At 43.8% G+C, this 25946-nt stretch overlaps 1 protein-coding gene and 1 long non-coding RNA gene across 16 annotated transcripts in view; one reads left to right on the top strand and one right to left on the bottom strand.

Annotated features, from left to right (window-relative positions):
- RAD54L2 (RAD54 like 2) overlaps positions 1 to 25946 on the top strand; it is a 115275-nt gene that overhangs the window by 6383 nt on the left and 82946 nt on the right. For 6 of the 15 annotated variants that reach the window (XM_081525249.1, XM_081525244.1, XM_081525243.1 and 3 more), the window contains exon 1: positions 19782 to 19972. The exons of 1 other annotated variant lie outside the window; for it this stretch is intronic. The gene's annotated coding sequence lies outside the window, so the exon portion shown is untranslated. Of the gene's footprint in view, positions 1 to 19007; positions 19711 to 19781; positions 19973 to 20052; positions 20196 to 20232; positions 20420 to 25946 lie in introns of those variants that run through there. 8 more of the 15 variants (XM_081525247.1, XM_081525242.1, XM_081525235.1 and 5 more) reach the window with 5 other exon arrangements.
- On the bottom strand, positions 944 to 19978 carry LOC145519990 (uncharacterized). The gene is made up of 3 exons (XR_014064106.1): positions 19481 to 19978; positions 18577 to 18694; positions 944 to 1619 (listed from the first exon to the last, which is right to left on the bottom strand). It is a non-coding gene; the product is annotated as an uncharacterized LOC145519990 (long non-coding RNA).

Below are 25946 nucleotides of genomic sequence, written 5' to 3'. Positions count from 1 at the left end.
AAGGTCCCAGAAAATGGCGGGGCAGCCTGGAATCAGGGGCCCCGCCTCCCAGGCCAAGGCCTTCCTTACATTTCCCTGAAGGTAAGAACAGACTAGAATCTTGAGGACTTTTGACAGTTGAGCCCAGACAGCTGCACACCACCCCTGAGCACCTGCAAGTCTGGGTCTTGGGGTCACTCATTCTTTGAGAGTGGTTCTTCCCCACATGGCTCCTCTCTTGGCCATTTTTGTTGCTGCATTCAAGCCAGGCCTCCAGAGAGAACCTCCTGCTGTCCACTCCATGAAGCCCATGGGTGTGCTGTGGGGATAGACCTGGCCTGAGGGGTGAGTGACTAGAGGGTGACTCTGGGCAAGTTTCCCCACCCATTCCTCCTAACTTTACTAGATCCGTGGTTTTCAAGTTTTGGTAGCATTACTTCAGCACAGAATCTTTTTTTTTAACCCAGTTAAATCATGTCCTGTTCATTAAGTAGGTAAAGGAACCATATTGGAAATTGCAGGGCATAGTGTGCCAGAGTCCCTACCAATTCTGAGGAACCCCCTACAATTCCAATAAACTCAGTTTTGGAAAAACACATGCCAGATGGCTTCCATACCCTTCCAGGCTTGGCCTGCCATGAAGCTTCAAAGCCCAGGCTTCAAGAAGGATGAGAACAGGCCAAGAAATGCCATGTTTAGTGGGCACCTCGAAGCCTTGCCCCGAGTAGCTTCCCCCACAACTACTTCAAGTTTCTGGTTCTGACTCAGCTTATTTACAACTGCCTGTGCATCCCCAGCCTCCCTCTTACCTGACCTTCTGCTGTGAACTTTGCTTCTCCATTGCAAGTTCTAAAGTCAGCGTCCAACCCTCTGTGGCACAAAGCCCACATAGGAGTCCTGAGTCAGGAACACACCAGGTAACTTTCTGTAGCTGAGGTCAGTAGGCAGCAAACAGGAGACTCTCTTCCTTCAAGCTTTGCTTTACTCTCCTGACACCCTTGTAGCTTCCAGGATTGTCTTTTTTTTTTAATACAGAATATATCCGATTTCATGGGGCCGATAGCCTCACCTGAGAGCCAGAAAAGGCCCAGGGCAGCCTGAGTGGGAGACAAACCCTGTCCTCATTTCTCTTCCCCTAAGATTCAGAGCAGAGAGGACATGGGCAAGGTGGGCTCTCCACGCCACAGGCCAGTACAGGCCTGGATTGCAGGCGCTTTTGTTCCAGAGAATCTCTGAGAAGCATCACGTCCTTGGCTACTCTCAGGAGGACCACAAATTCAGGGGAGCGGCGTAAAGATGCGATGGCGCTTGTTGCAGAGAAAGGCAGCTACATGGTAACTGAGAACAAAGGCTGCTCTGCCTGTTTTCATGGCAGGGGCCGCAGGGCAAAGAGCAGACACTCGCTGTGGCCAGAGTGGTGAGGGAACGAACAGCGACCTTCAGTAAGCAGACAGACTAATGGCGGTTTCTAGCCCTGGCTGCACATTTGAATCACCTGTGGCACTCTTCTGACCAACCAGTGTGAAGACCTTATTAATTCCAGACCCATTAAACCAGTATCTTTACAGGTGGGACGCAGCCATCTTTGTTTTCCAAAGCTCCCCAGGTGACTAATTCACAGCCGAGGCAGAACCCATGGCCTAGGAAGAGAGAGTAGCATCAAACAGGATTTGAGTGTAATGGTCTTCACCCTGAAGTGGGGCCTAGTGGCTTGAAATCCTGGAGGCCAAGTAAGCTGGGCTCCACTGTCACTGGAAGCCGTGGGGCCCCCTCTTACCCACCTACCTTCACACCCACCCGCCTGCCACACAGACTCGAGAGTACCTCTTTGGGGAAAAGCAGGACAAAAGGCTCAAGGATCCAGCCCCAGGGAAGGAGAGTGTGCAACTCTGGTTTAGAATCTTTTCCAAGATTTTTTGATATGGACCATTTTTAACATCTTTACTGAATTTGTTACAACATTGCTTCTGTTTTATGTTTTGCTTTTTTGGCGGAGAGATGTGTGGGATCTTAACCTCCTCCACCGGGATGACCAGGGATCGAACCCACAGCCCCTGCATTGGAAGCAACCACTGGGAGCAGTCAACCACTGGCCCACCAGGAAAATCCCCTCAGGTTCAGAATCTTGACCGTTTCTTTCTAGCTGTGTGGCCCTGACAGCCCTTCTGAGTCTCAATCCTCATCTGTCAAACGAGACAGTATTCAGTGTGGTTGCAAGGAACACCCAGCTCATAGGAAGAGCTCCAGGGATGGGGCTGTTAGCAGCAGTTAGCCCAAACTCAGTCCGTCAGCCCAGACAGGGCCCTAGTGATCACCTGTTTAGATCCTTGCTTTTTGCACGAACACCTGAAAGTCCAGAGGGAAGAAATTTTCCCAGGCCATGCAGCCAGCCAGAACCTTAATCTCCCTCCACCCAGGCAGCTTTGCATCAGAGCGCCCTTCCTTAGCTCCTCTCATCCAGCAAAACTCCAGAAATGATCACTGGGGCTTCTAAAGAAGTAAATGAGGATTTTATCACATCTTTCTAATGTCTTAATTGAGATGCCGGGTTGACCTTTGGGGCAGAGGGTGTACTCAGCTCATTTGGCCCCTTGACCCTAATGCACTCTTTGTCTCCTGTTGCTTTTGACATTCTTAGTACTTTGGTGCCAACTGTGTGGGCCCCTGGGTATGTAAGATGGATGCCACTAGGGCCTGGGGTTAGGAAAGGCAGACAGGTCAGGGAAGAGGCATGGCTGGTTTTCCATATAAGCTTTTTTGGACTTTGAAGCCTTTTTTGTACTTTGAAGCCACTGAACGCATACTACTTCAATAAAAGTAAAATTGGTATTGCAAAGTAAAGCTATCTGTGTCATTGTACATTTCTCAAAACCCATAGAAGGGTCAAGCACCAAGAGTGAACACTAACATAAACTGGGCATTGGGTAACAATGATGTGTCAATGTAGGTTCATTGATTGTGAAGAACATACCTCTGTTTTGGGGGATGCTGATGCGGGAGGCTGTTCATGTGTGGGGAGAGGGAGTTTGGGTGCAACTCTAGGTTCTGCTCAGTTTTGCTGTGAACCTAAAATTGCTCTAAAAAAGAGTCTATTTATAAACAAGCAAATAAAGTAAAACTGACAAATTCAGACAATGGTACCCTCCCCCCAGTGTTTGCAAGGATTATATGATCTAATGGACATAAAGGGCTTGGCCTGACCCTGGTGATTGCTCAACATGAACTGACTCTCATGTTTTATTCTGAAGCCATCTCTGTTCCATGGTTCCCTCTCAGGTGCCACACTCGTGGGAGGAAGCTGGTGAGAACAGGCCCTCCCCACCCTTTATCTCAGGATGCTGAGGCACCAGAGGCTTTGTCACTAGCTCAGTCACGTGGTTTAACTGGTGATGCTACAGTCAGGCCTTGGGGGACAGTTACTAACCTCCTTTGGGGCCGAAGTTCTGCACTTGGCCCAGGCTTCTGCCAGACACTGAGCACTACTTTGTGTGGTTCTTCGAAGTGTTCCCTCATCAGTCCTGTGAGGGTAGGCATCATGCTCCATTTGAGAGATGAGTGAGCTATGGCTCAGTCACACACTGTGGGACTAAGAGTCAGCTCTGTGGACAAAGAGAACAGAGCTCCTGTCTGGAAAGGAGGCACAGGAGGTGGGCCTTCAGCCAGCACACCAGGGACTTCTTGGCCAGTAGCACTCAACCTTCCCTCCGCCACCCAGCGGCCTAGTGAAGATGCCACCTTGGACAACAACAGCTTCTTCCCAGAGGGGCTGAAGCAGCCCAGTGACCTCCACCAGGTGTTGGGACACCTGTCCTGGGGAGGGATGAGAAGCATGCCAGCTCCCCGCCTTTGAGGGCCTGGGATTGAAGGTGCTGGAACAGGAAACCTGACTTCCTCCGGCCTTTCACACCCATTGTAGGCGGCTCATGCCTCCTTTTGTGAACCCTTGCTGGCTGCCTCCTCCAGGTGAAAGGGAGATGAGGAGGAGGAACTCTGCTGGAGAGCCAGACCTTCAATGTGGTAGCTCAGAGCAATCTGGGAAGGCTACCCGCAGGTGGTGTGAAGACTAGGCTGCAAAGGAGGGAAGAGAAATTGATGAAGGGAACCACAGGAAGAACCCCAACTCGGATTTCCCTCAGCCTCCTTAGAACTGCAGGTGCATCTCCCTCCTGCTGATCACTCATTTGCTGAGTCCTTCATTAATTCATTGAGCATCATGTGCTAGGCAGGAAACAGGGTTCTGCCTCATGTTCATAGGCTCCTAGGAGAGACAGCCACACAAACAGCTGTACAGCATGACAAAGGCTGCAACGAATGTGTTCTGGGACCCCCCAAAGGCTGCCTAAGGGATCAGAGAATCCAAGACAGTTGGCATGTAGCTCTTGAAAGACCAAGTTTATGTTTGTGCTTAGTTGCTCAGTCATGTCAGACTTTTTGTGACCCTTTGGACTGTAGCCCCACCAGGCTCCATAGGATTTTTTCCAAGTCCATAGGATTTTTCAGGCAAGAATACTGGAGTAGGTTACATTTCCTTCTCCAGAAGATCTTCCTAACCCAGGGATCAAACATGCATCTCCTGTGTCTGCTGCATTGCAGGCAGATTCTTTACCCACTGAGCCATCGGGAAAGCCCAAGTTTATGTTACTTAACTCCCAAATATGCTTACTAAGCAAATGAATCCTTTTTATAGGAAAAAGATGGTACTTTGCTCTTAAACAATATTGAGGTCTTTCTTTTTTCCATTTAGAATTGTAATAAAGTACACACAACATAAAACTGACCATCAGCCATTTTAAGGGTACAGTTCAGTGGCGTTAAATACATTCATAGTGTGTAACCATCACCACTGTCTGTCTCCATAATCTTAAGTCTTTTCATCTTGTAAGACTGCAACTCTGTACACATTAAACAATGCTTCCCTGGTGGCTCAATCAGTAAAGAATCTCCCTCAATGCAGGAGACCTGGGTTCAATCTCTGTGTCAGGAAGATCCTCTGGAGAAGGAACTGGCAACCCACTCCAGTACTCTTGGCTGGAGAATTCCACAGACAGAGGTGCCTAGCAGGCTACACAGTTCATGGGGTCACATCCCATTCTCTACTCTCCCCAGCTCCTGGCAACCACTGTTCTACTTTCTGTTCTATGAATTTGAGTACAGCAGATGCTTCATGTAAGTGGAATCATACAGTGTTTGTCTTCTTGTGACTGGCTTATTTCCTTAGTGTAATGTCCTCAAGGTTCATTCATGCTATAGCATATGTCAGAATTTCCTTTGTAAAGTTGAATATATTCCACTGTATATTTATACCATATTTTTGTTTATCTGTTTTATCTGTTGATGGACACTTGGTTTGCTTCCACATTTTAGCTATTGTGAGTAATGCTGCTATGAACATGGGTATGTAAATATCTGCTTTCTGTTCTTTTGGGTATGTACTCAGCAGTGGAATTGCTGGATCATATGATAATTCCATTTAAAATTCTTTGAGCAACTGCCATGCTGTTTTCCATAGCAGCCGTACCATTTTACATTCCCACCAACAGCATACAAGGCTTGAAATTTCTCCACATCCTTGCCAATGCTTGTTAGTCTTGTTTATTTCATTGCTACCACATAGAAATACACAGTTGTGTATTCAGTTTGTAATTTTCTGAATTCATTTATTGCTTCTGACAGTTTCTTGTGTGGAATCTTTAGTGTTTTATACACATAAGGGCCTACCATCTGCAAACAGAGATTATTTTACTTCTTCCTTTCCAACTTGGATGCCTTTATTTCTTTTTCTTGCCTAATTGCTCTGGTTATCAATTTCAGTTCTGAAATGGCAAAAGCAGGCATCGTTGCCCTGTTCCTGATGTTAGAGGAAAAGCCTTCAGATTTTCACCATTGAGTATGACTTTTGCTATGGGTTTTGCATTTATGGTTTTTTTAATTATGTTGAAGTAGTTTCCATCTGTTCCTGGTTTGCTGAGTGTTTTTATTTTTAATAATTTTATTTATTTATTTATTGGCTGTACTGGGTCTTCATTGCTGCATGGGCTTTTCTCTAGTTGCAGTGAGCAGGGGCTACTCTTGAGTTGCAGTGCCCAGGCTTCTGGTAGTGGTGGCTTCTCTTGTTGCTGAGCACAGGCTCTAGGGAGTGCAGCCTTCAGTAGCTGTGACTCTTGGGCTCAGTAGTTGTGGTTCCTGGGCCCTAGAGCACAGGCTCAGTGGTCGTGGTGCACAGGCTTAGTTGCTCTTCAGCATGTGGGATCTTCCCAGATCAGGGATTGAACCCGTGTCTCCTGCATTGGCAGGTGGACTCTTTACCACTGAGCCACCAGGGAAGCCCTGTTGAGTGTTTTAATCATGAAAAGGTGTTGAATTTTGTTGAATGCCCTTTCTGCAACAATTGAGATGATTATGTGTTTTTCCCCCTTCATTCTGTTCATGTGATATGTTACATCGATCCATTTTATAATGATGAAACACCTTGCATTTCAGGGAAAAAATCACACTTGGTTGTGATATATATTCCTCTTAATAGGCTGCTAACTTTAGTTTGCTAGTATTTTGTTGAGGATTTTTACATCAGTATTCATATGGGATAGTGGTATGCAGTTTCCCTGTAGTGTCTATATCTGGCTTTGGTATCAGGGCCTCATAGAATGAGTTAGCAACTATTCTGCCTCTTCAATTTTTTGGAAAAGTTTAAGAAGGATTGATATTAGGTCTCCTTTGAATGTTTGGTAGAATTCACAAGCAAAGCCATCAGGGCCAGGGCTTTTCTTTGTTGGAAACTTTCAATGACAGATTCAATATCCTTACTAGTTATAGGTCTATTCAGATTTTCTATTTCTTCATTATTTCGTCTTGGTAGGTTTTGTGTCTCTAAGGAATTTATCCATTGCATTTAGGTTATCCAAGTGGTTGGCATACAATTATCCACAGTAATTTGCTCTTAAAATCTTTTGTATTTCTGTGAGATTGGTAGTAATATTCGTTCCCACTTTCATTTCTGATTTTAGTAATTAGAATCTTCTTTTTTTTTCCTTGGTCAGTGTAGCGAAAGGTTTGTCAGTTTTATTGATCTCTCATAGAACCAACTTTCAGGTTCATTGATTTTCTCTGTTTTTCTGTTCTCTACTTATTTTCTAGGTGCTTACCTGGCTATGGGTCCTCTCCCCAGAAAACTGCCAACACACATCAAAGACTGCATGCACACTCAGTCTCCACAGATCCCTGAAACCCAGGGATCTCCATTTACAAATTTTGGCTTAAAATTCCATTGGTCCCTGGAAGATTAAACTGGGTGAAGGGAAAGGCACGAGGAAAGTGAAGGGACCAGCACTGGCAACTCATCAGGTGCTCCATCAGTGAGAGCCTCTTGCACTTTATTGTGGTTGGGTTGGGACCTGAGTATCTGCAGTTCTCAGAAACACCTGAGTGAGGCCAGGCTGTTTGTTCGGTCACGTTTGCCCCTCTCTAGCTCTGCTTCTCAGGTAAGTTCCCCTCAGCACAAAAGGCATCCTCGGGGAGGCAGGTGTCACCCTGGTTCCTCCCTTCTCTTAACCCCATTTTCAGTTGCCCAGCCCTGACAGTGCCACTTTCTAAACATCTCTGGCTCTGTTTATCCCCTTTGTGCCCCCCACTTCAGTTCAGTTCACCAGCGTCCCATGCTTGGACCATTGTCCAAGGTCCCCTTACCCCCAGGTGTGATTCCCCACCACCACCTTTGATGCAACTTCAAAGTCAAGTTGTCTTAAACTTTTAATGTGACTTAAAAAGCCTGTGTGACCCTAGCCCTGTTCACATCTCCAGTCTTGTTTCTTTGCCTCTTACTCATGCAGTTCGCACCTCTTGGCTTTACCTATCCTGTTTCCCCTACTTGGAATCCTCTTACCCATGTTTTTCACTGAACTCCCACTCCTGCTCCTGACCAGGCTTGCCTGTTCCTTCCCTCCTTTTACTCCAATCTAGGCTGAGAGACTGCCTGGCTAATCCTGTCTGAATTAGAGCTGTTATGATGATATCCAAAGCCTCTGATGCTCTTTTAAGCAAAACAAGGACCTGATTATAAGGAGAGAAGGGAGGGGAGTATTTTCTGGACTCCACAGGCCAGGACCCTGGTTCTTTCTTCCCTTTCTCCTTTGGGACTCTAACTGCACTGCCCTTTGACTGGTCACTTTTGCATCTTTGAAACTTGACTCCAAATTTAGGGGGTCACAAAATCCAATTGGTCTGTCTGTAATTAGGTATTCTCCCTAGGCCAATCAACTACTGTTAGGGAACTGACAGACTGTGCAGACTTGCTCTATAAGCCTCGCTCCTGAGTGGGTAGGCACTATTGGAAAGGAGAGTAAGAGCTAAGTAGACCTTACAAGTGTCTCCTGCCACCCTTAGAGTATTGACCCTGTGTTTCCCTCTTGTTGTGTAACTGCCTTCTAATGGGCTGCCTCCCCCAGTGGACACAATCTCTTAGGACGGACACCGAGTTGTATGTCTACGGGGCCAAAACAGAATGTGCCCAATAAGTATTTGTGGAATGAAGTGCCAAGAAAGCCCACAGAAAGGACTGACCTTCAGGTTCATGGAGGCATCACAAGAGATGACATTTGGGCCAGGCATGAAGCATAAGTGAGAGTAGAGGTTTAGCAAGAGGGAATGGTGGCCCTGAGGCCTGAATTGGTCCAGCCACACACTACTGAGCACCCAATGATGAGCAATATATTGAGTGATGTGGGAGTAGGGTTAGGCCTAGAAATGAGTGAAAAGTAGCTGAAGGAAAGATTAGAATTCTGAAAAAAAAAAAAAGATTAGAATTCTGAAGTGTTTGAACCAAATATTTCCTCTTCTTGAGCTCCTGCTGAGTTGGTTCTCGTAGGAGTTAAGACTGTATTATAATTATGTTTGTGTGCCTGTATCCTCTAGGAGCCTCAGGGCCTGTGTGCTTTTCATCTTTCTATAACAAATCTCCAGGGTTTTTTTTTCCTCCAGGGTTTTTTTTTTTTTTTAATGAAACTGAATATTCATGATAAATGAGGGCTGTGGACAACTCTAATATTCTATTCAGTACATGTTCATGCAGCCTAGTCATGTGCTAGACTTTGAGGCTACTGAGATGGGCCAGTCTGGTCCCATCTGCAAGTCAGACACAATCCCAGTAGCAATGGGTCCTATAACCAAGATAATTACAAATGTGCAGCTGAGTCTGGGGAATCCCAGACAATCTCACATCAAAGTAAGAGCTTAGAAGTCCTCTAGAAGGAGATGGTGGAATTGACCTAAAACAGCAAAGATGTTAGCCAGATTTTCTCTGAATTAAATAAACCTGAACATACATTTGGCACTTTCAAAGACTGTTTATAGCTATCCTTCCATTTCTTTCTCACCATTGCAAGCATGTTATTCCCATTTTACAGATAAAGAGCCCATCCCAGGGAGGTGAAGCGATTTGTCCAAGGTATACATGTCATACAGCCTGTAAGAGGAGCTGCTTCTGCCCCTCCACCACTGTCCCTGAGGAAGGACTCCTCACTGCCTGGAGGGAGTTTCAGCTCTTCCCAGACTCTCCCAACAAGTTCTCTCCATACCTTGGAGTCTGTGAGTGGGGACCATTCTTCCTCCTTGACTCAAAAAAACGTGTATTGATCATTTACCATGTGGAAGCATCATTCTTGTTGTAACATGCTCTCAGAAAAGCACCAGCATAACAGTCATCTACCTCTAGTGCATGATTCCATTCATATGAGATATTCAGAATAGGCAAATTCATGGAGACAGAAAACAGATTGGTGGTTGCCAGGAGCCGAAGGAGGTGGGGGAGGGCACAATGGGGAATAAATACCTCTGGATTAGTAAATACTTTGCTCATTGTGTAGTGTGACAGTGTATATATGTTCTTAGATTGAGTTCAGATTCAAACTCCATCAGTTACCAGCTGTGTAACTCAACCTCTCTGAGCTTCCATTTCTTTTAAATTGAAGTAAAATTCCTGTAACATAAAATTAACCATTTTCAGTGAATAACTCAAAAAGAATATATGTATATGTGTGTAACCAAGTCACTTTGCTGTACACAGAAATTCATACAACATTGTAAGTCAACTATACTTCAATAATATCTTGGCCACCTGATGCGAAGAGCCGACTCTTTGCATTGGAAAAGACCCTGATGCTGTGAAAGATTGAGGGCAAAAGGAGAAGGGGGCAACAGCAGATGAGATGGTTGGATGGCATCACTAACTCAATGGACATGAGTTTGAGCAAACTCTGGGAGATAGTGAAGGACAGGGAAGCCTGGCGTGCTGCAGTTCATTGGGTCACAAAGAGTCAGACGTGACTTAGTGACTGAACAACAACAACAACACTTCAATAAATAAAATGAACAACTCAGTTGCATTTAGAATATTCATGTTATGAAATCACATATCTAATTTCAAAACATTTTAATTGCCCCCAAATGAAGCCTCATACCCATTAAGTACTTATTCTCCATTGTCTCCCCCTTCCTCACCACCTCCTTCAGCTCTTGGCAACCACCAGTCTGTTTTCTGTCTCTATGGATTTGCCTATTCTGAATATTTCATATAAATGGAATCATGCAGTATGTGACCTTTTGTGTCTGGCTTCTTTCACTTAGCATATTGTTTTCAATATGTTGCTATATGTTGTAGTTCAGTTCAGTCACTCTGTAGTATGTATCAGTATTTCATTCCTTGTTATGGGTAAATACCATTTCATTCTGTAGATATAACACGTTTTTTTAGTCCATTTATCTGTTGATGAACACTTCACCTTTTGGCTATTGTGAATAATGCTATAGTGAACATTGGCATACAAGTATCTGTTTGAGTCCCTTTTTCAGTTATTTTGGGTATATACCTAGAAGTGAAATTACTGAGTCATATCATAATTCCATCTTTAACTTTTTGAGAAACCACTAGTTTTCCGCTGTGACTGTGACATTTTATATTCCTATCAGCATTATGTGAGGGTTCCAATTTCCCTATATCCTTGCTAACACTTGTGATTTTCTGTGTTTTTTTTTTACATTATTATTTTATAATAGCCATCCTAATGGGTATCAAGTGGTGTATCATTGTGGTGGTTTTGATTTGCATTTTCCAAATGATTAATTAAGCATCTTTTAAAATGTTTACAGGCTATTTGTATATCTTCTTTGGAAAAATGTCTATTCAATTCCTTTGTCTATTTTTGAAGCGGCTTGCTTGGTTTATTTACTTAATATTTTTTAATTGTAGCAATTCTTTATATGTATTCTAGACATCGATTCATTATCAGATATATGATTTGCAAATCTTTTTTTCCATTCCATGGGTTGCCTTTTCACTTTGTTGAGATTGGCTTTTGATGCACAATGGTTTTCATGAAGTCCAGTTTGTCTGTTTTTTTCTTCTGCTGTCTGTTCCTTTTTTGGTGTCACATTCAAGAAATCATTGCCAAATCCAATGTCCTGAAGCTTTTCTCCTTTGTTTTCTTCTAAGAGTTTCAAGGTTTTAGATTTTACATTGGGTCTTTGATCCACTTTGAGTTAATTTTTGTATGTAGTGTAAAGTAAAGATGTATTTTTATTCTTTTGTGTGTGGATATCGATTTCCCAGCATCGTCTGTTGAAAAGTCTGTCCTTTCCCCCACTGAATGATCTTGACATCCTTGTCAAAAATCATTTGATTACATATGTAAGGGTTTGTTTCTGAACCCGATTCTATTCTGTGACTGTCTTTATGCCAGTACCATGCTGTTTTGATTACTATAGCTTTGTGTAGTAAGTTTTGAAATCAGGACATTTTGAAATCAGCTTTGTTTTATTTGTTTTCAGGTTGATTTTGGCTATTTGGGGTCCCTTGAGACTGAATATGAACTTTGTGAATGGATTTTTCTATTTCTGCAAAGATGTTGGAAGTTGATAGGGATTGCATTAAATGTGAATATTGCCTTGGATAGTATTGTCAATCCATGAGGGCTTCCCCAGTGGCTCAGCGGTAAAGAATCCGCCTGCAAAGCAGGAGACTCGGGTTCAATCCCTGGGTCAGAAAGATCCCACTGGAGAAGGGCATGGCAACCCACTCCAGTATTCTTACCTGGAGAATCCCATGGACAGAGGAGCCTGGCAGGCTACAGTTCACTGGGTTGTGAAGAGTCAGATATGACTGCAGCAACGGAGCATGCATGCACACATGACAATCCATGAACACAGTGCAACTTTTTCTAGTTTTTTTGATGTGTGTATGCTAGTCTTTTCTCTTGTTGGTTAAATTTATTACCAAGTATTTTATTCTTTCTGATGATAGTGTAAATAAAATTGTTTTCTTAATTTACTTTTTATGTTGTTCAGTGTTAGTGTATGAATACATAACTGATTTTTTTTTATGTGGGTTTTGTATCCTGCAGCTTTGCTGAATTCATTTATTAGTTATAACTCTTTTGGGTGTAATCTTTTGAGTTTTATATATATAAGATCATGTCATTGTGAACAGAAATAATTTTACTTATTTTTCAGTTTGGATGTCTTTTATTTCTTTTTCCTGGAGAGAATGGAATTATTCTCTGTAGAAGTTTTTTTAAAGTATCTGTTTCTATGACATCTATCTATTGACTTGGCAAATGTACATGGTCCTTTACCAGGTACTACGGTAATCTCTGCTACTTCCCTGGAAGTCTTGCAGCAGTACCTTTCATATCTTCCCAGGACCAGCCCTGGGAAGATTATGAAATGTGGGAGCAGAGCTACAGGCTACTTTTCCACTCTCCATGGCAGTCATCTGGAGGTTCTTACCCCACCCTATGCTACTCCTGAGCTCTGGTCCTTCTGCTTAGAATTGTCCTTCCTGGAGCCTTCACATGCTTCTCTGTATCATTCTTGACATCAGATTTCAGCTCACACGTCACCTCATCAAGGTGGTCTTACCCAATTCCTCCCTCTCCTGATACCCTCTCTCCCATGTAGGTCTCCGGTTTTATGTTATTTTCAGCACTTATTAGAATTTTTAAAATTTATTTACTTGTTAACTGGCTGCATTGGATCTTTGTTGCTGCACTGAGTGCAGGCTTTCTCTAGTTGTGGTGAGTGAGGGTTTCTCTTGCTATGAAGCACAGGCTGTAGGTGCAGGGACTAAATAGTTGCAGCATGCAGGCTCAGTAGCTGCGGTTCATGGATTTAGTTGCCCCATGACATGTGGGATCTTCTTCCTGGGCCAGGGATTGAGCCTGTTTCCCCTGCACTGGCAGGTGGATTCTTAACCACTGGACCACCAGGAAAGCCCCAGAACTTATTATAATTTTAAATTATTTTGTAATATTTGTCTCCCCTTTTTAGAAGGTAAGCTACGTTACGGCAGAGGCCTGTATTCTCTTGTTCAGTGCTCGATTAGCATCTGAAATACAGTTTGGGGACAACAAATGTCTGAACAACTAGTTTCACTTTACAGATCAGAATATGCCAAGCTCAACTTTGAGTGTAGTTCTTCATTCACTTCAGTGCATGATTATAAGAGAGGCCTCTACCCAAATTCCACCCCTTTCTTATGTCCCAGCTTCAGTCTTTCCATCTTTGAAGTGGGGTGATACTTGTATATACCTCACCATGTCGATAAGAGGATCAAACGCATTAATAGCTTAAAATGCTTACACTTAGGGTTGGCACATCTTATTGCTATTCCCCAGCATCTAGCACGGTGCTGGTACAAGGTAGGTACCCAGTAAATAATTGCTGAATGGGGAATTTTATGGTGCAGCAGTTTTTCCAGGTCTTCAATAAACACTGGAGTGGATTTTTTTTCAAGCATCCTAGAGATTATAATGTAGTATAAGAGAAGCCACATATAAGGAAAAAGTTTTTTAAAAATCTCAATAGGCTGGCTGTTGAAGAAAGAGAAACAACTATCACCTTGGAACCTGGTTCAGAATGATCATGTGTTTGGCATTCAGAAGTGGGAGTGGGCTGGAAATGTGGCTGGTGGGAAAAGGACTGAGCTGGCTTTCACAGAAAGAAGAGGTGAAACAGGTGAAAGGAAGAGGGTGTTTTTCCAGGTGTGAATTCACAGTGATGAAGGCCTAGATCTAGTTTTTTTTTCATTACAAGTCACTGTTAATCCCAGCAGGAAGACCCTAGGTTTTTCAACCTAACTTGAAGGCAGAGCAATCAATAGGCAGCTACATGAATCCCACTCTAGAGATTCCTCCTTCCTCTCTAATATAACTCATTTTATTATAGGCGAATTGGGGGGCAGGCATGTAGCATGATCACCAGAGGTGGCTGTGAGGACATAACATCATCCAAGTTGTCAGGGACGCTCCCAGAAGGCAAGGAAACAGTGATGCAATGGAAGGGCAAAACAGAAGGGCAATGGAAATCTTTGGGGAGAGAATGAGAGGGGGTTCCGTCACCAGGGGAGCCAGCCCTGACCCTTGCTGCTCAACCTCAGTGACAGCAGAGGCAAGTAACTGTGGGTGTCTTGTTTTTCGGCTGTGCTGGGTTTCAGCTGTGGTATCCAGGATCTTTAGCTGCAGCATGTGAACTCATAGCTGTGGCATGTGGGATCCAGTTCCCCAACCAGGGATCTAACCCGGGCCCCCTGCATTGGGAGCATAGAGTCCCAGGCACTGGAAGTCTCAGTTTGGATGTCTTTGATGCTTGTATATTAGGTCTTTTGGGAGAGGGGAGGGAGATAAACAATAAGACTTCTTTCTCAAGTTTCTGCCCCACTTCCCTGGTCCATTTTTCCTCTGTTTGGTCATTTTTAGGGCTCTCACCTAAACCTACTTCAACATTTGAGACCAAATCTGCTTTATTTATCACACAGGGAGTCCAAGCTAAGGGGCCAACTGGGGAAAATGTAAGGCATGGATCAGGGAGGGGTTGGAGTGGTGATGTGACCTTGGGATTCAGAGAAAAGTGAACCAGCTTTTGAGACATCCTTTAATCCTTTAAGATCATAGTATGAAGTCTCCTTACTTGAGTGAGTGGAGAACCTCCAGAGGTTTTGAGCATGCTGCTCTCTGCTTAGAAGCCTGCTATTTTCAGATGGTTACAAAAATGTCTTTAGGCAGATGAGCCCTTTCCTTCCAGAGGATAATCTAAATGGAAATCCATGTGTATATATGTATGACACAGTGACAAAATTTAATTTAGGTTCAGGTAACTGATATCAGATCCTTTCTGGAAAGTCTCTTCAGACAAGGGAAAAGGGTATCAAGGTAAAATTTTGAGTCTCAGAAACCAAGGGGTGAGGCAAGAATGGAAAATTTGAGGCAATGTGACAGCTATGATACTTTTGGAGCACCTTCTGCAGATCTAAATTCCCATCAGTAGTTTGGGAACATGAACTCCCCAGGTCGGTAGGTGCCCAATATGCTACTAAGAACAGTGGAGAAATAACTCCAGAAAGATTGAAGAGACGGAGCCAAAGCAAAAACAGCACCCAGGTATGGATGTGACTGGTGATGGAAGCAAGGTCCGATGCTGTAAAGAGCAATATTGCATGGGAACCTGGAATGTTAGGTCCATGAATCAAGGCAAATTAGAAGTGGTCAAACAGGAGATGACAAGAGTGAACGTCGACATTTTAGGAATCAGCTAATTAAAATGGACTGGAATGGGTGAATTTAACTCAGATGACCATTATGTCTACTACTGTGGGCAAGAATCCCTTAGAAGAAATGGAGTAGCCATCATAGTCAACAAGAGTCTGAAATGCAGTACTTGGATGCAATTTCAAAAACAACAGAATGATCTCTATTCATTTCCAAGGCAAACCATTCAATATCACGGTAATCCAAGTCTATGCCCTGACCAGTAATGCTGAAGAAGCTGAAGCAGAACAGTTCTAAGAAGACCTACAAGACCTTTTAGAACTAACACCCAAAAAAGATATCCTTTTCATTATGGGGGACTGGAATGCAAAAGTAGGAAATCAAGAAACACCTGGAGTAACAGGCAAATTTGACCTTGGAGTACAGAATGAAGCAGGGCAAAGGCTGATAGAGTTTTGCCAAGAGAACACACTGATCATAGCAGACACCCTCTTCCAACAACATAAGAGAAGACTCTACACATGGACATCACCAGATGGTCAACACTGAAATCAGATTGATTATATTCTTTGCAACTGAAGATGAAGAAGCTCTATACAGTCAGCAAAAACAAGACCAGGAGCTGACTATGGCTCAGATCATGAACTCCTTAGTACCAAAGAAAGAAAAGAAAGTGAAGTTGCTCAGTTGTGTCCGACTCTTTGCGACCTCATGGACTGTAGCCTACCAGGCTTCTCCATCCATGGGATTTTCCAGGCAAGAGTACTGGAGTGGGTTGTCATTTCCTTCTCCACCTTATTGCCAAATTCAGACTTAAATTGAAGAATGTAGGGAAAACCACTAGATCATTCAGGTATGACCTAAATCAAATCCCTAACGATTATACAGTGGAAGTGAGAAATAGATACAAGGGACTAAATCTGATAGAGTGCCTGAAGAACTATGGATGGAGGTTCGTGACATAGTACAGGAGACAGGGAACAAGACCATCTCCAAGAAATAGAAATGCAAAAAAGCAAAATGGCTGTCTGAGGAGGCCTTACAAATAGATGTGAAAAGAAGAGATACAAAAAGCAAAGGAGAAAGGGAAAGATATACCCATTTGAATGCAGAGTTCCAAAGAATAGTAAGGAGAGATAAGAAAGCCTTCCTCAGTGATCAGTGCAAAGAAATAGAAGAAAATAATAGAATGGGAAAGACTAGAGATCTCTTCAAGAAAATTAGAGATACCAAGGGAACATTTCATGAAAAGATGGGCTCAATAAAGGACAGAAATGGTATAGACCTAACAGAAGCAGAAGATATGGCAAGAATACACAGAAGAACTGTACAAAAAAGATCTTCATGACCCAGATAATCACGATGGTGTGATCACTTACCTAGAGCCAGACATCCTGGAATGTGAAGTCAAGTGGGCCTTAGCATCACTACAAACAAAGCTAGTGGAGGTGATGGCATTCCAGTTGAGCTATTTCAAATCCTAAAAGATGATGCTGTGAAAGTGCTGCACTCAATATGTCAGCAAATTTGGAAAACTCAGCAGTGGCCATAGGACTGGAAAAGGTCAGTTTTCATTCCAATCTCTAAGAAAGGCAATGCCAAAGAATGCTCAAACTACCGCACAATTGCACTCATCTCAATGCTAGCAAAGTAATGCTCAAAATTCTCCAAGCCAGGCTTCAACAATATGTGAACCGTGAACTTCCAGATGTTCAAGCTGGTTTTAGAAAAGGCAGAGGAACCAGAGATCATATTGCCAACATCCGCTGCATCATCGAAAAAGCAAGAGAGTTCCAGAAAAACATCTATTTCTGCTTTATTGACTATGCCAAAGCCTTTGACTGTGTGGATCACAATAAACTGGAAAATTCTTCAAGAGATGGGAATACCAGACCACCTGACCTGCCTCTTGAGAAATCTGTATGCAGGTCAGGAAGCAACAGTTAGAACTGGACATGGAACAACAGACTGGTTCTAAATAGGAAAAGGAGTATGTCAAGGCTGTTTATTGTCACCCTGCTTATTTAATTTATATGCAGAGTACATCATGAGAAACACTGGGCTGGATGAAGCACAAGCTAGAATCAAGATTGCGGGAAGAAATATCAATAACCTCAGATATGCAGATGACACCACCCTTATGGCAGAAAGTGAAGAAGAACTTAAGAGCCTCTGGATGAAAGTGAAAGAGGAGAGTGAAAAAGTTGGCTTAAAGCTCAACATTCAGAAAACAAAGATCATGGCATCTGGTCCCATCACTTCACGGCAAATAGATGGGGAAACAGTGGAAATGGCGGTAGACTTTTATTTTTTTGGGCTCCAAAATCACTGCAGGTGGTGACTGCAGCCATGAAATTAAATTAAGATGCTTGCTCCTTGGGAGAAAAGTTATGACCAACCTAGGCAGCATTTTAAAAAGCAGAGATGTTACTTTGCCAACAAACGTCCATCTAGTCAAGGGTATGGTTTTTCCAGTAGTCATGTATGGATGTGAGAGTAGGACTGTAAAGAAAGCTGAACACCAAAGAATTGATGCTTTTGAACTATGGTATTTGAGAAGACTCTTGAGAGTCCCTTGGACTACAAGGAGATCCAACCAGTCAATCCTAAAGAGTATCAGTCCTGAATATTCATTGGAAGGACTGATCTTGAAGCTGAAACTCCAATACTTTGGCCACCTGATGCAAAAAGCTGACTCACTGGAAAAGACCCTGATGGTGGGAAAGATTGAAGGCGGGAGGAGAAGGTGAAGACAGAGGATGAAATGGTTGGATGGCATCACCGACTCAATGGACATGAGTTTGAGTAAATTCAGGGAGTTGGTGATTCACAGGGAGGCCTGGCATGTTGCAGTCCATGGGGTCACAAATAGTCAGACATGACTGAGTGACTGAAATGAACTTGTATTGTCCTAATTTGCTCCAAAAATAACTGATACCTAGAGGTGTGAATGGACTTCCAGGGCTTCTCTGGTGGCTCAGTGGTAAACAATCCGCCTGCTAAGCAGGAGATACGGGTTGGATCCCTGAGTCAGGAAGATCCCCTGGAGAAGGAAATGGCTACTCACTCCAGTGTTCTTGCCTGGGAAATCGCATGGACAGAGCAATCTGGTGGTCTATAGTCCACGGTGTCACAACAGGGTCAGACATGGTTTAGCGAGTAAACAACAACAGAGGTTTGAAGGCCTAGAAGAAAAAGGAAGAGGGAAGGAGAAAGGATTTTATTATTGTCTTGATTTTATGTGGAAAACAAAGCCCACTCTCTGAATTTTTTCATCATTTCGTCAATATTCATTTCTTGAAAGAGGGAGAAGGAAGGGAACCTGGGCCTGTTGTGTAGCTGAAAGAATTCACTCTTCCCCTTAACTGGAGCCCACATGGCAATAATTCCCAACTTGAGGGAAGAAAACCTGAATCTTTACCTTCCCTCTCATTATCAGTGATCAAGAAAGCCCTTTCTTGTGCCCGCTTTTTTTCCAGCTTCAGTCAACAGGAAACCGATCGGGAGGGGGAAAAACCTAGTTATATGGTGCACATCAATTTCAAGAGTCCTTGAGATCTGCGCCCAAGCTCTGTAGGAGGCGATCAGTTCAGTCGCTCAGTCGTGTCCGACTCTTTGAGACCCCATGAATTGCAGCACGCCAGTCCTCCCTGTCCATCACCAACTCCCGGAGTCTACCCAAACCCATGTCCATCGAGTCAGTGATGCCATCCAACCATCTAATCCTCTGTCGTCCCCTTCTCCTCCTGCCCCCCAATCCAACCCAGCATTAGGGTCTTTTCCAATGAGTCAACTCTTCGCAAGAGATGGCCAATAGCAGTAGTAACAATCATCATTGGCAGCGTCAGCAATGACCGAGACCTAATGTTGAGTCCCACATCTCCGCGCCAGGCACTTGCAACACTTCATATAGTCCTAACAAGCCTCCAAGGTTATCCCCAAGTGAGGAATGAGGAGGAACCGAGACTCACTTGAATCACTGACTTTCCAACGTGCCTCTCTGATGGCTAGCGGGGTGCAAACTCATTCTGTCGGACCCAGCACTAAAATCCCCGTCAGGTTTCCGGTCTGGGATTTTCGTGCTTCATTCACTCCTGAAAAAGTTAGCACAGATGGCTCTGTAGAGGAAGGAGTCGCTACCCATCCGGCGCGGGCGAACAGCGGCCTCCGACAGGCTCTCAGCGGAACTTTCCTGTCCGTGGTGCGTGTTCCCGTCCGGGCTGCCGGGCGCGCGGGCCGGGAGGGGGAAGCTTTCTGGCGCGGACCGCCAGCGGAGGCAGAGAGCGCCGCCGCCGGAGAAGACCGACGCTTAGCCGGAGCCAGCCCGCGGCGCCCGGGCCTGGCCGGCTGCCTCCCTCCATCCCCGCTGCCACTGCCGCAGGCACTGCCAAGGCGGGCGCAGCGGAGAGCTCGGCCCCTCGGCCCTACCCGGCCCGGCGCGGCCCCGAGCCGCGGCGCGGGAGGTGAGTGCGGTTGCCGGCCCCCCGGCTCCTTGCTCGGGCCGCCGGGACCCGCAACAATGGGGGCCGAGTGGAGAGGCGGCCCGGGCCCCTGGCGCTCAGCGGCCTGGGGCAGCAAGCCGGTCCTGGTGGCTCAGGCCTCGGGGCGCTGGATCCCACCTGGGAAACTCCGGTGGCTGGAGGTTTGGCGGGGGTGTTGGCCTCCACCAGGGGCCTTATTGGCTTGGTATTTAGGACTTTTGTAACCGGGAAAGGGAGTCGTAGGGACACGGAGACTTAACTACAGTGGCGTGCGCTCTTAGCGCCTGATGCAGACGGCCTAGAGGCTGGCCACAGCGGGTGGGTTGGGGGGAGGGTGCGTTTGGAATGCTAGGGGGCCTCAGTGTGCCTGCCTCGTCCGTAAGGCGAATCGAGATGCCTCTCTCCTTGCCCTCCTCCCCACTCGCTCAGGTCCGTGAACTTGGCAGGCCGGGATCTGGCTGAGGAGAAAAGGGTATTGAGTATTTAGCTTCTCTGAGGTAACCGGTGATTAGTTCTGGAAACGCAAGGAGCTCAGCTGGGCACAGGGCAGTTGAGCGAAGAGATGGTTTCTCCAGGGCCCAGCATCCCAAAGTTGAGTGATTCTCAGATAAGGAACTTGTCACAGGAGTGTCACAGTGAGTCGTGTTGGCTACCTTGGCGTTAGGGTGAAGCCGGAGTTGTGAACCGGAGAGTGTAGAGGAGGGTTGGTAGACTGCTGAGGTTGGAGAATTGGCTTTTTGTGGGCCGTGGTGGTGGCAGCCTGTGAGATAAACAAGGGACCTTTGCAGAGTGGGCTTCCTGACAGAGAAATGACCTCTTTCTGCGGGGGAGGGGTGACTCAGATCTATTAGAATTCCTGCCACTTGCTAGTGGATGTGGCCGAGTATGTTGGTGGCTGGGCACTGAGGTAGATGGGGCTGGAAGGGGGCGTTTGGGGGCTGAATTGAGTTTGTTCCTGCATAGAAGTGTGGACCGTTCCTTTTTACTGCGAGTCAAAATGGTAGCTGTCATTAACCGTGTTTCAAGTAAAAAATTTCTTTGTGGTATTTGTACCCAAAGTATTCCTCTGTTCATTTTTTTTTTCCTTCTTTGTTTTTGAATTGTGACTCATGCTTTCTTTTCAACATTGTGGCTGCCGTTTATGATGATAGGCAAACTTAGCATAATATATGTAAATTCTAGGGATTTTCACCCCACTTTCTCTAAATCTAAATTAATTTTTTCACTGACGTGTGTGTCATTGTTTAATTGTGCAACTCTAGAAAGGGATGTGAAAACTCTTAACAGTTTGTCGAAAGTTCGTTTTATCCCTAAATCCATGAAACTTCATTTTCTCCTACTGCCATGAAGTCACTACATTAAGTCTGCTAAATCTTAGTGACTGTCATTTCAACTCTCCCAGGACATTATCTTCGCTAGAATTGTTGTCTGTCTGGTCTGTACACTGTGTCTCATCTGTATCATTGAAAGGCAATATGCAAATTCCAAGTAGTTGAGGCCTGAATCTATGCACCAGAGTTCTGTATGGAATATTCTCAAAAGTTGGTGTGTTGTTTGTAGATGAGATATTAAACCTCATGTGGAAAAAAAAGAAAAAGTGTCAGAGTCATTGTACTTTCAGAATTTGTTTAGAGTGTGTAGGAGTTGTATTGCCTCTTTGGAGTATATTAGAGTATAAATTTTCAGATGAGATGTGAGGTAATTCTATTTGTAGTTTTGCTGATGGTTCTGAGGATTTTTTTTCCCTTAATGTTTAAAAAATCATGTATTTGCCTTGAACTATTCTTTCTCTTTTTCTCTTTTTTAAGTTTTGTCTTGTAAGTAACTCATTCTTCCATAAACAAATATCTGTTGAATTGTGCCAGGCACTGTGTTGGGCACCTCCAAGATGGTGATGTTATTCTTGTTTTAATAATAGCAGTTCATATTTTAGAAGGGGTTATAGGTCTGTGAAGGAAGAAGTGATTCAGGCATTCAAGCTTTTAATCAGTAAAAGCATTGAGTACAGTTTTTATAAAGTATTGATTCTGACTACTGACAATTGAGTATCTTTATATATTTCCATGGGAGAAGTTCACAATGGTATGGAATTGCTTTGGATTATTTTATTTACATACACCTGTTAACCTGAAGTATGCTGTAGACAAACCACAAAGTAAACATTTTGTTGCTGTGTGTATCTTGGTAGGCTGTTATTTACAAATATTGTATGTGATCCTAGGTTCCTCAGAAAGCCATCACACTTTCCTTCCCACTGTGGTTTTGAGAGCATGAAGGTGTTGCTTATTGCCTTTGTCTGGTTCACTGTATGTAGGCTAGGAATGTCTGCTAATGGTGGGAGTGCCATCTCCTAGAACAGGAGGAATAAAATTGAGGTAAGGCTCAGCCTATTTGGTATTCCTTGCCTCTTAATTTTTACTTCATAAATTATGTTTGAAAGCTTTTTTGTTGTAATTGTTAATCTCCCTTCTGATCTAGTTAAATGAAAGTCTGTCCTTTGCTCTCTTCTCTGTCTTGCTGTGTATGTATTTTGGCCAAAAATAAAAGAAGAGATTTAAAATCAATGCACGTGGATAATAATTGTTTGAAATATGTCTCAGTTTCCATCTGGAATAGTCACTTGATCAAACCAAATAAAAAGTGTTTTATTTGTTGCTTTGGAGGCAAACTGATTGCTGAAAAATGTTTTTGACTACCTCTTAGTCAGATGGATTACCTCAGAGACTCTTGGAAAGAAGGCTTAGAGTGTTTGATTTCTTTGGAAAAATTCTAAGGTGTCTAGTACGATGGAAAGAGCATGGTCTTTGGAGTCATCCCATCTGTACCTCTTGCTTGCTTTTTGACCTGGGTAAGCTTTAACCTCTCTGTGCCTTGTTTTCTAATTTTTTTCAGTCTGTGAAATGGGGCTAAATAAAATAAAATACCCTCTGTAGATTGTAGTAAGGACTGGAGATGAGGGCCTAGTGCTTCATGGGTGGTCAGTGCTTGCTGTTTGTAGTAGTTAGTGTCTGTCATCATGTACGGGATACTCTTCTCAGTAGTATTAGTGCCAGGAGTGTGGCTGGGTGCTATACATGGTTGAGAGGCTGAATTTCTTTGTGTAGTGAGGAAAGCAACCTTCTGTCTACACCTGTTGGCATCCTGGTCAGGTGAGAGAATTGTTGAGTCCACACTATAAAGTCCAAGGTCATTCCTGACACTGGTAGGTTTTTTTCCTGGTAGTTTCTATTGAGAAGCCAGGAGGTAACTGTTTGGCATGTCCTTATTTTGGGAACAGTGGGCATTCCCAGTGACAAAGTGCTGAGATATGCTAGGCAGCAACATGATCTGTGTGGCCCCTGATCAGGATATTTCTCTAGCTTTCTTCTGTTGGCATCAGATACCTGACTTTGGTCTTTTTGCCTGGAAGGCTCTAGATGCTGGAGAAATTTGTCTAATTTGGGCTAGTTTGATAGAATATAGCACTCTGTTCAGAAATGTTTTTGATGAACAGAAGGTTCACAGGCTTTGTTATAGAATTGTTCAGTTTTATTTTTTCCCTGTGAGAGGAAAAAAAAAAGTTGAGAGAAAAATAAGAATGAGCCAGACAGAAATGATTCAAAATAACTGGCCCTAAATCTCTTCCAGTCTTTTCTTCATCAGATCCCCCTCCATTCAGAGTGGTCTTTAACTCCAGTTAAAAGTTAATAATATGCCTCTGGCCTCAAAATACACGAATATGTGGATCCTGGTATGTCTCTACTTCAGCATCTCACAAGGACCTTTGTGACCTGGCCTCTTTGGTGTCTTACTCTCCAGTCCCTCTTCTGCCACAGTTCCTCTGTCACTTGAGGTTCCAGTCATAGTGAGCACCTTGAAGGGCCCAGGATTCTCAAGCTATTCCTCTTAACTAATTTTCCCTCCCATTCTAGTGCTTGTTTGACCCTTAGGCTTGAACTTACTAGAAATTCAGGCCCCACCATCCCTTAAAGCCCTTCCTTGATTCTTTCCACATTAAGGTGAATGCCTTTCCTTTGTATGGCCATTGCAATCTGTGAAAGCTTCTTTCATAACCAGTGTACTCTTAACTTTGGGTATTTTTGTGTATTTTCTGTGCCTACATTGTGAACTACTGCAGGGCAGGACCTGGTCTTGTTTAGCTTTACATCCCAGTACCTAACCGTTGCTGTTACAGAAGCAGCTATTCAGTAAATGTTCGGTGAACAAATGAATGACCTCTGCATGTGAAGTGTCATGAAATTATTCCTTGTGAAGCTGGTAATGTGATGAGAGTTCCAGTTTCATGGGTGCACCTGATCCTGGCTGAAGCAGTGCTACTGCCTTTGTATTTCCAGGTTGCTAAAAGGAGTGCTTTATTTTGCTTTGAAAATGTGTTGCTTATTCTGAACATTAATGCTTTTGATGCTGGGGAGCTATTAACTTCTCTCTTCGGGTCTTGCCAAAATTTTCTCTTGGAAGAGAATGTGACAGTTCTTTAGTTTGTCCAGATCTTCCATTGGCCATTTACTGCTCTGAGCACTTTGTCCTCACGTGGGAAGAGCAGTGGCTAGTCAGTTTGGGCTACAAGGTCTCCAGACAACTACTTCCAGCCTGGGAGTGGGTAATGGATTTAACATCAGGATGTTGCGACTTTTTGTCAGTTGACGGACTTTTTGAAGATCCAGCTGAGCTCAGTATCGTCATATTCAGGATATAACATCGTTTGCCCAAATTTGATTGAAGAGTTTGAACTCAGTTATTATGAAATTAGCTGTTTCAGTTTTTTGTTCAGCCTACCACTGTACTAACACTGAAACTGATATATTAGTTCTTTGTTAGGAAGCTCTGTTGTTCTGAGTTACTAACCTAGAAGTAATGGAATTGTGCCAATTCATTTAATCACCCTCTTGGCTCTTCTTAGTGGTAAAATAACTTGAGAATATACTGTATAAATTACTTTGAATTAATTTCCATGGTTGATCAGACCACATAGGAATCCCACTGGCCAGGTGTAAGGAACTTTATTGAAGCCTATATAATGCAGTTATTCTTTCATGTAGGTGACATAACAGACTACAGAAAAGGAAAGCATGACAAGTAACTGTAGTTAGATTAAAGATAAAAATTGACATGAGATAAAAAGGAAAGCTGAGACAAAGCAGAAGGCACTTTAAATGTGGCAAGCAACTGTTAAATTGAAGAAATTCGTGAGCAGTGTTGAAATCTTGAGAAGAAAATTGTTATAGGCTAAAAGCAATAAAACTATGAACAGTTTCATCCAAATAGGCACATTGAAGGTACTCATACCCTTTTATGGTTTTATAGCACCATTGATGAAAGTGGTAAATAGGTAGAATTGAAAAATGTTTCTTTTACTATGATAAATATCATATGGCTTATGTATGTATGGTATTGTAATTTATAAAACACAGAGAGGTGAAGTGGCTTGCCTTCCAGTGCACAAAGCCAGTAAGAAGAAAAGCTGAAGCTTCATGCCAGGTTTTCTAAGTTTAGGGCCCTTCTTATCGTGCTCATGGGATACTGTTAGGGCTTCAGTTAGGGGTGACAGTCCCCCCTTATTCCAGGCTTCTGGCCAGTGGAGGATACACAGTCCACCCAGGGAGTGGAGCCTCTGCTCTGTTAATAGCAGCCTAGTGACTCTGGAAGAGCTGGGTGCCGGGGGGCAGGGGGAGAGCCTAGAAGGAGCCCCTGCCTTCCTCACAGATCCCTTAGGGGTTATGAGAAACACCCAGAACCGTGCGGAGATGTTTCTGCACTTGAGACCCAGTGAATGAAATTGGGATCTTCCTCCTAATGTGATGATGTGTAGAAACTGGAAGAAGAATGAAAGTTTGGGAAAGAGTCCTTTAGGTGTAAATCTGGATTGAGCTTAGTGCCTTCCCATCTCACCGTCTCTCCTATCCTCCCCTGTCTCTCCAGCTTTCTCTTCTCCACTGTTTCACCCACCTCCCACCTT

The sequence above is a fragment of the Giraffa tippelskirchi genome, chromosome 9 (genome assembly GCF_054371585.1).
Source record: "Giraffa tippelskirchi isolate mGirTip1 chromosome 9, T2T-mGirTip1v1.2.pri, whole genome shotgun sequence".
NCBI classification, from domain to species: Eukaryota; Metazoa; Chordata; class Mammalia; order Artiodactyla; family Giraffidae; genus Giraffa; species Giraffa tippelskirchi.
Note: the sequence above shows the minus strand (reverse complement) of the source record. Positions and strands in the feature narration are given on the sequence as shown.